The sequence below is a fragment of the Centruroides sculpturatus genome, unplaced genomic scaffold (assembly GCF_000671375.1).
Source record: "Centruroides sculpturatus isolate CEXI.00-Female unplaced genomic scaffold, Cexi_2.0 scaffold20, whole genome shotgun sequence".
Taxonomy (NCBI): Eukaryota; Metazoa; Arthropoda; class Arachnida; order Scorpiones; family Buthidae; genus Centruroides; species Centruroides sculpturatus.
Window position 1 is genome coordinate 611,991 of NW_019384333.1, and position 10,756 is coordinate 622,746.

Below are 10,756 nucleotides of genomic sequence, written 5' to 3' on the forward strand. Positions count from 1 at the left end.
TGCTTACAAAATAGCGAAACTGAGCATGCGCGAAGTGACAGTATCGTCTGGTAAAGTAAATAGTCTACAAGTAAGTTCAAACTTTTATGTTTATTTATTTGAAAAATAACAATAAATGTAGCAGTTGTGATAAATGGGCACACTGTTCTTGTGCCAATATTGAAGAAAGCGATAGTTTAACCATTTTAATTTGTCCTTCTTGTAGTCTATAGTCTATAAAAATAAAATCCCCATCTTACCTCATAGGTGGGGTAAGATGGTGCATTTACATATAGACTAATTTTAAAATATTAAATTTTCTTGTTTTTAAAAACGTTTTTCAAAAATTAAATTTTGTAGACTATTAGTCTATATTTTACCAAATGTTATAGTTGCTGAGAATAAAAAAATTAGACTATTTTTCTCATTAAAGTAGTTGCCATCTTATGACTTTTCATTTTTGCGTTAAAATACATTGGAGTAAATGATTTTGTAATTATTTAACATTCTTTGGGTTAAAGTCCAGATACGTATACTGTCATGGCGGCTCATCTCTAATTCCAGCAAACAAAAGAAACAGTGGGGACGCACGTTCTAATTTAACCTAACCTATTCTATTCTAATAAATTACCATAATTATTACCAACCAAATTATTAGAATAGGTTAGGTTAGGTTAGAACGTGCGTCCCCACTGTTTACTGGAATCAGAGATGAGTCGCCATGACAGTATACGTATCTGGACTTTAACCATTCTTTGTACTTTCCTATTTGTTTTTGGCTACATTAAAGCATTTTTTTGAAAATATACAGTAAGGTTCCATATTACCACCCGATTTTCTCTAAGCCTACTTTCGGACTTTTTGTACAAAAGCCTTCAAAAACCATACTTATAGTTACACTAACGAAAAATCCAATTAAGAACATTTAGTTTAATAGTTACAAGTACTTTTTGCACAAAAAATGTGGGTGTAGTTATGATACCTTGTTTACAATTCACTAAAATGTAATTGGGGTTCCATAATACCACCTTCTCCTCTATTATTTTTTCTGCCATAATAACTAACTTTTTTCTATACCCTAAACAACTTATCGCATACCCCGGGTTGGGAATCGCTGCTTTAGACGATCTGCTTTGTTTTTCCCCTTTTTTCTTGATTACAGAATACAATGAAAAGGTTGTTGGTTCATCTTACTCTATTTTATATATTTTTTCGTGTTGTATAAAGAGCATATCGGGCTTTTGTGCGTACAGAGAGGTTTTAAGTCGACAATACGAGTGACGTCACGAACATGCACAATCTTTGTGGTTTTTTACGTTTTATTTGTGTTTTCGCGCACTTTAGCTGAAGTTCTTGTATCGTTTATTCGTCGCCGATATCACCACGGTGAATTGTTGTGTAATTGGGTGTAACGCACTCAAGAACAAAAGAACGTCATTTAAAAAAAAATTCCCGGCATTGTCTGTCATCAAGGGTTCAAACCAGTGTTTCTCAACCTCTAACGAATCGTCGCCCCTTCAATAAAACCGTTACGTAGTATCGCCCCCTTCGCTTCAAAATTCCGATGCCGAGGGTCGAGCATCGAACTGTGACTAATTCGTACTGCATCGAATAGACTAGTGACTAGTATAATGTTATTTGTTTAATTATTGTACGATATAACGAATAAAATATCTAATTATTCTTAATATAATGTTTTACTATATTGCCCAGAAAATTATTTTTCGCCCCCAAAATATAAATTGTTTCTAATCTCCTCCTCAACATGGAAAAACATCCACTTGGGGGCGATATCGCCCCCCGCTGAGAAACACTGGTCTAAACCGAGAAACTTTCACGACGAAGGCAATTTACATGGCTCTGGAGAATTAACCAGAAAAATTTCAATACAGATAAAGTGAATGTCAATACAAGAGTTTGTCAGAAAAATTTCATTTCGGGTAAGCAATAATAACATTTGATTACTATTTTATCGATAAATGATTAGATAAACTTTCGCTTGAGTATCATAAAAGTGTGTACACAAGCCGGTTGCATAAATTCCTTCGTTAATACCGACAAAATAAAGTTAAATAATTTGGTACTCTTTGCTTAACGGGACACCAATCAATTGATGATAGCCTATTCGTACAGTCGTCCCCCCTATAACACTGTTTATAATTCCGTTTTATATGAATTCCATATTGTACGAGTCACTTAGATTTTACAAATACGTGTGCCGGGCTGTGTGCCGGGCTGTGAACGGCTCACGTATTTGTAAAATCTATTATACCTATAACTTGTTATTTTATGTTATTTGATGGTGAAGTCGAAATTAGGATTATATTAAAAGTTAATTTAACATTTTTAAAATTTATTTTTTAACCTAATTTGCATAGTACTGCTTCTCATAGTTACGTCATTCAACATCATGTGGTTATGTAAATTACGTTTCTTGGTAGGTTCGCAGTTTGTTGTTATTCGATTTAAACAGGATTTTAGAATATGACAATTGCCAAATGACGAAGAAATTGTGATTCGTTTTTTCCTAGAAATTGGAATCTTACATGACGAGTTAAGAATTAATCCAAATACTATTGTTGATCGGAATGATTATATGAATTCTGTTTGTACCAATTTTTAAATATCTTTAATCATTATAAAATTAGGTGGTGCAAACAGAGTAGTTGAGGTATACGAAAGTCGATTTACACGTAGAAAACAAAATGTCGGTGTACGAAAGTCACGTAGAAAACAATGTCGGAAGTGTTCTTCCGTAGTAGTGGATATTCGGTTGAATTAGCCGTGAATCGAGTGTATTTTTTTAGTTACCGTGCGAAACCGTTCGGCTAAAATAAGGGTTGTTGCTATATGAAATAACATGAAGAAGAAAGTATAATATTTTCTGACTTTTGGAGTACAAACTATCGAGTTACAAGAAGACTGATACGAACGTTTGCAAGTAAACCACGGGTATAAACCGTCTCAAGGAGATAAACAGAATTAAAAGTGTTGCAACAAACTTGGGTTACAAAACCGCCACAATTTAACAGTTGATCAAAAATTACAGAGAGAATAAAGGCAAAAAAGATACTCAGAAGGAATTAACAAATTCACATACTGTACAATACGCATTTAGAAGGCGTGGCGAATGACTTAGTTTATTATAAAAACTAGAGAATGGTCTATAAAAGAGCATCCAATATCTACGGAACGATAAATACAGCGTAAAAAAGAAAGAGAAAGCTGGGATATATAAACACAATTTGAAAATCAACAGTTAGAAATTGAAAAAGATTGTGGGTGTGACTAGAAGAAACTTGGCGGTACGTATGCGAGAACACATGTATAAACTTTGTAGACCCTGAAACGATGTTATACTCAAAACAAAAATAATTGTAGTAAGTTTATTCCTTTTGTTAATTGTTCAGTATTTCATTGTAATTTTAAACATGTATGAATTGCGAAATAAAATATCGATTTCGCTAAAAAGTAGTAAAAATGACTTGTGTTCCGTTAAGCAGAGAGTACCCAAATGGTTTACGATGTCATTAAGAGTTGTGGCTTAAAGTAAAATTTAATTAATCTGCAACAATGCTTCTGGCTTCGTATGGATCGACACCCTGACGTAATGAAACTTTCTCTTCATTTATAGAGCAGCATCTTGTTCTGTCAGACTGCGAGAATAAACCGCTAGAAAAGCTTTTTTTTTTTTTTACTTTATCTGACGGATTGGCAACACGTTTGTTCAATTTAAACTTAATAGAACTGCAGTATTTTTATATCATGGACAAACCACGTGCAAACTAAGCAAGCGGAATCTAGACCACAAACATGGCGAAAGGGCGGAGCAAACGTGCGTTTTATCGCGTGACATGCGATTTTGAAACCCCTCTATGTATATACTGTATTTGAAAAGATCCCCTCAATATTTAAGACACCCAAATAATAATATGCGCCCAAAAATTTCGGTTGATACGTGAGAAATTTTTGCTTTCTTTACATTGTGTAATTTGTTAATTACAAATTATATAAAGTGGTTTATTAACTAAACTTTTGTTAATGCCTAGTGTCTATTTGCTTTCAAATAATTTTCAATATGTGATGAGCATTGATTATATGGTAAAACCTGTGTATCGCACGGTACCAAATATTTTTTTCTGTTTGAACAGGTTCCATACTAACATCTACACATACAGAAACAGAAAAAAGATCCAATTTTTTTCGTATTTCTCCACGTTTCAAGGTTCCCTGAGTCCAAAACATTAAAAGTTTTGAGAGCCATACTTTTCCTCTGTCCGGAAAGTAAAAATTATGAATGGAAGACAACCTCTCTAAAAAGGCTTGGATTGGATTTATTTATTTTAACACGGTATGTTTGTATAGTTCTTATCAAAGAATCTTTACAATATACACATTATAAAATAATCCAATTTTTATTTATTCCCACTATCTCCCATATTAATTTAACATTGTCTCATATGTTGCTTTATTATTATATTTATGTGAATCTTATACAAAGAAATTAATTGAAAAATAAATAATTTTACATCAATATAATCCATATAGCATTTTAACTCGTATTTCAAGCTAAGGTGTATTAATAATAATAATACGGGTTGAACCTCACAAATCCGGGATTTACTAGTTCCTGGCAGCATCTACCAAGGTTTATATTGGGCCCTAGGTTACAGCCATTGTTTTGAACAACAGCGGATAATCAACGCGGCCTACTTTTTGGGGAAATTTGAAATCAAATCCGTGCGGGCAACCCGAAAATTTTTCATGAAAAATTTCGCCGATATATCAGGATCCATCCCTCATCACCCGGTAAACTCCTTGTGGGCCTGGCAAACCGCGATGTACAGTATATGAAAAAGGCCCTCTTGGTGTCTATAGGGCGGCAAAATTAGAAAAAAGTCATTATTTTTGTTTCGTTTTGGTTTTTGACCATATGAAAAATTGTCAATTTGCGAATTTTTGTGATTTTTAAATACTTGGACTGTAAGAGGTTAGCAGGTTTTCTAAAAATATCCGAAATTATTAACTTTTTTCCTCGGGAAAAGTTGGAAAACTATCCTACACCACCTCAAATTATTCGCAAATCGGATAAATATCCACAAATTGGCAACATGCAGCTATATCATCATCTGCGACCCATATTGTTTATAGATGCAACAGATTACGATGGGTTGAATGCCAGTATAATAGCCATTCAACCCGGCAATATTACCACTTGCGGATTCAGAAATTCTTGGAGGGGTTACAGAAATGAAACAATATGTATCTTACAAATTTTTTACTACCTAAGGTATTGACTTTATTGAGGAAAAACCCCAGAAGGGGAGGGAATGCAGTTGCGCCTTGAACAAAAATGGCAGTATTTTATATCGGGGTGGATTTAGGGTCTAAATCTACCCCGATATAAAATACTGCCATTTTTTACCCTAAGCTCCTGAACAATTTTCCATTTCGCCACATATCATATTCCTGGCGGCCAGATGGCCGAGAGGTTGTGGTGGTAGCCTACCACTTTCGGAGACCCGAGATTGACCGGATATGTTGAGCTCCATTGTCATCACCTAGGTGGTCGAACACACAATGTGTTTGCTAAAAGGCACTCTTGGTGCCCACAGGCCTGAGAGTTACTAAAAAAATATCTGGTTTCAGTCTTGCCGGATTAGTGAGATTCAATCTGTGTTATGTAAGCTATACAGAGAACTAATTATAATGCTTTTTATTCAGATTTATCTCTGACTGTTTTAAGATTTAAAATATAAGATTTATAGAAATGATTGACAAACAAAATATTATATATCAATCCTACAAAAACACAATATTTGAAACTTTCATCGGGTATTTCGCAGGGATAACCTCTAAATTTAGCCCAATAAGCCCACATTGTTAAAACAAAACCAATTATCATTTGCATAACTTGAATGGTGGTCAGCAACATGGCGAATAACCTCGAAACATTTACGCCTATTGTCCTTAAAGCAAAATACGCGTACATGAAAGAATGAACGAAAAGATTCATTTGCATAATTACAACACCAACCGACATTCTCTTCCATGTATTATACCAGAAGAAAATTAAAGTTATGGCATGGTGACACCAGTGAATAAATATTAATTTCCTCTTAGACAAAACGATAAATAACGTGTCCCCTAACTCTACAATTTTCGACAATAAGAATAACCAACCCCAAAATACAGTTGGCTGGTCCTTCAAGAAGTAGTTGATGTTGCAGATTGATGCCAGGAGACTGCTGTGTTCGATGACTTTCAAAAAGAATGGCAGAACACGTGACAAACACGTGATGCTGAATATACAGAGTAACGTATTCCAAGCGAAGAATATCTTCTTGAGTTGAAACGGCTTCTTAGATTTCATATATTGCTGACCGGCAAAAATGGCGGCTAAATAAATACTTATTAAATAAAATGTTATGTGCCAATTGTCGATTATCCATGGCTCGATGGTCTCTGCTCGAAAATATTTTTCGAACTCGAATGGTTTTCTGGTTATATTCGAATTATATAAATTTATTGGGTCCGATATATTTCCGATAAAAAATTCCATTTCTATACTGAAAATAGATAAACAAGAAACTTGATTAAATATTTTAATATGAAAACTATTTTTCTTAGTTTTATTTAGTGCCGTAGTTTGCGGCATATAAGACGCAACTTTTGCCCAAAAAACGGGATCAAAAATCCCTCCTTAAGCGACGTTACTATTTTCTGTATGTTAATGAATTCACCAAACGGCGTTCATAATCTACAGTTGAATACAATAAATATTCTATGCATCTTATATGCCGGTAATTTGTTAAACACTAAGTTGGTCACGTGTCCATCTCTTAATCTCTACCTGCCATGGCCTGTCTTTCTCGTTGGCCTCGAATCAAACAATATGGCAGAGAAGAAGAGGAAGCCGAACGCAGAATTCTTGGTAAATCTAGTTACGCTACAATCATAGACTGGTTTCAAACTAATTTCTGACTCTTCCTTCTTCTAGAATTACTGAAATTCTAAAAATAGACAGAGTACGGACTGTTTCTAGAATTGCAATGCCCGAATTCCCAACCACCAATCAAGAGTCAGAATTGGAAATTAACCAATAACGTTTACTTGAAGTAATTGAATAACTTCAAATCTTAATCCAGATTTGATAATTGTTTTCATTTGAATTTGTTAAATTGGATAATTTTAAGTTTTTAAAAAGGAAATGGTACTTCTAATTAACACTTTTTATACGTATAATATACACTACAGCAGATCCAGAAATCTTTTGAGGGGTGCAAAAAAGAAACAATATGTGACGTCCCCGATTTTACTGGGGGAAAAACCCCCAATATGAGAGTGCAGCTGAACTCACCCTAAATCTGCCCCGAGTACAATAAAATCTGAATAAAACGGAAACATGGCTATTTTGTACCATGCAATTTCTGTTTACGTGGATTTTACCGTATAATGTTGTACACAATGTAATATAATACTCGTATAATGTTGGTGCTAAAAATGGGTAATCTGTGTTACGAAATATCCTTACCTCGTGTTTGCTGTATCGTGATGACAGTAGTAGTGACAATGCAAAACTTTTTTGATTTTTATATAAGCTGCTGCATCTTCCCCTATTCGTCTTACGTCATCTTTTATATTTTCGTGACTAATGAATATTTTCAACAACCGAAAAATTGCCATGCACTATGGATAAATACGGGTGTATGACCTTTCGGCTTATTTCGTAGATTTTATTACAATTTACTTTGATTTGAAGAATGTAAAGTATACTAAACAATTTTACGAAACTTTATTTTATATTATTATTAAATATTTTGTATTAATTAAATCATTATAACAAGTTGAAAATCCCCTATTACTAGTAAATGTCCACCAGTGGCCGGTGGCTAAAACCACTCACGTGGGAGTGGTTGTGGGTTCGCACGTTACCAAAGGGATGGGACCACGTGCAATTTTCTGGGATTTCTAACACCTAAATGGGCCAGTTTTTCCTGTAGAAAATCCTTTCCCATCGGTAGATTGTCCACGTTTCACGTTACCGTATACAGACATTTACGTAAAAGCCCGAATACATTAACGTATGAAATAATAATCTTGTTTGCAAAATTGTTACGCAAGATATTAAATTACGGTACATGCGTAACGCTTGAATTTCAATTCATAATTTATTAATAAAAAATAAAAACAAATAGCTACATTCAAAGTGTATCGGAGCGGAAATGTTAACTCTTGCTAACCTTCGCGTGTCTAATGGCGGCATTTATTCTCGAGATTTTACACGGATAGTGTTCACGTTACATTTTAAACCGTGTTCATGCATAATTATATCAACTTAACACGATCCTATTCCGGATATACAATACTAAATTCTTTATTACTCGTGTTTGTATTTAATAAGTAAATGTTCTTTCGTGATAAACGTATTTAAAATGGGTACAAAAATTACTGATAAAGCAATTTTATTGACTTATTTTAAAATAAAAAAAACACAAGTTTGAAATTTTAACCCGAAAATTTAAAATGAAAATTTAATTTATTTTTTTGGTTTTCAGTTTTTTGTTTGGTTTCTGGGAAGAAACGTGTTGTAAAATAAATTTGCTGGCAATTTCGTTTGCCAAGTTTTCCGAATTTCGTTTGTTTGTCGTGTCGATTTCTTCTTCCAGTTTTTCCAAACTTTCCAAGAAATTGCGGATTGGAGGCGATTTTCTTCCTTCGTTTTTACATGAAATCATTTTTCTAGTCTCATCTTTCTGCGAGGAAGTCGACTCTTTATTTTGCAAATTACTTCGAATGGCAGTTTCAGAAATTTCTCGAATTATTCCTGATTTATCCTCTGCATCTTCTTTTCCCATATCGATCGACAGTTCTACTTCAAATTCTGCACGACTATTGTTTCCATTTGTTTCTTCCGAGCCGATACCAATTTTTATAGAAACGGCTTGGTCGATGATACTTTGCTGGATCTCTTCTGTCAGGAAATTGTTAAAATTTGCTTCCGAGGATTTTATGCGGTGTAATTTTACTGAATTTCCTTTCTCCTGCGTGACAAAATTATATTGCTCCTCGTGTAACATTTCTTCGGATGAATCTTTAACTTTAATTATTGCCACAATTCTTTCCTCCTCCTCCCCTTCTTCCTTCGTTTCTAGAACTTTATCTCTCGAAGCCATTTGGAATTTTGGATCCATATTTTCTGAGGGTGCTTCAATCATTTCCTCGTATTTCTCTTCTATTATTTTCTCCTCATCTAAACACATTGGAGGGAGAGCTATTTCGGATGATTTTGAAACCACAGTAATTCTTGTTTCGATTTTTTCAATGTGGTCTTCAGTTTCTTTCGGATTAATCTTTTCCACTAAAATTTCTTTGTGAATTTCTCTGATAGGCTCCATAGTTTCCAGCTTTACCATTTCTTCCGAATAAACTTCTGTGTTGATTACTGGTTTTGTTGAATTTTTCTCGGAAATTTCAGTAAGAGATTTTATAACTTCTAAATCTTCTTTTATATCCATTATTGACTTTGATATCCCTGCACTTTTAAAAATTTCCGATGATTTTGATTCTACAGCGTTAAATCGGGTATTACTTATATTTATTTCTGGAGCATTTTTCACAGAATCATTCGCTATTTCGGGAGACTTCTCCTCTGATTTAACTGCAGTTTCTTCTTGATGTTTATCGTCTGATAATTCCTCGATTGATGCTTGTAAATCGATTTTATTTTGATTTTCTTTTACATTTATGGATATTCCGATATTTATTTCACTCGATGGCTTCACCGTTTCTTTCGATTGTTTTTTCACATCTACGGCTGATCTCACGCCATTTTCTGATTTTTTTGCATCCGTTTCTTCATCGTATATGCGAACATCCATTGTCTGTACACACTTTTCTTCGCATTCTACGGCACATGTCGCGGATTTTTCGCTGAAGGATTTATTTTCTGGAAGCACTCGCTCGGTAATATCCATTTCGTTCATCGAATTTATAAAATCCTCTACTCTTACCAATCTTAACTTCATTTCTTCCATCTCAATTAAGAAATTTAATTGAGATTCCGCAGAAGGGATTTCGGAATCGTCAACTGAGAAGGAAACCACTTCATTTTCTTCGGACTGTAATTGCTCATCCCAATTTTCTTCAATTCTCATCCGACTTTCCTCCAAGAAGCGAAATTTCGATAATAAGTAGTAAATTATACTACCAAGAATGATCTCGGTTACAAATCTTAATGCATGGTAACATGCAGATGTGTAAGAAAATAAAATTTGCTGATTTTCAATCATTTTGATAGCTTCTTGATCTGCCATTGAAAGTTTTATACTCGTTTAACAATTTTCCTTTTATTCAACAATAAAAAAAAAAACTTGTTATGTCAAAAACACCATTCTATTGTTTAGGTTAATATTGTAAATTTGTTTTAAACTTCAAATATTTGTAAAATGTTTCCTATTTAAATTTTACACAATAATTTCAACGAATTATTTTTTCCCTACATAAAATGAGTGTCCAACAGTAGCCGAGTGTATAAAAACCACAGAACATTGGTCGTGGGTTCGCTCCTCGCCAACATTGGTCACGCGAGATTTCAAAGTATTGTACTGTACCTAACACCTAAACGGACAATTTTCCCAAAGATTTACCATGTTTTCTTCATGTGTCTAATGCCTAAATGTTGGCCAGTTTCCCACGCGTTGCATTGCCTTATTCAATCCATCCAATCCACATAAAGTAGAATATAAAGTACGTAGATGAATAAAAATGAATTCGT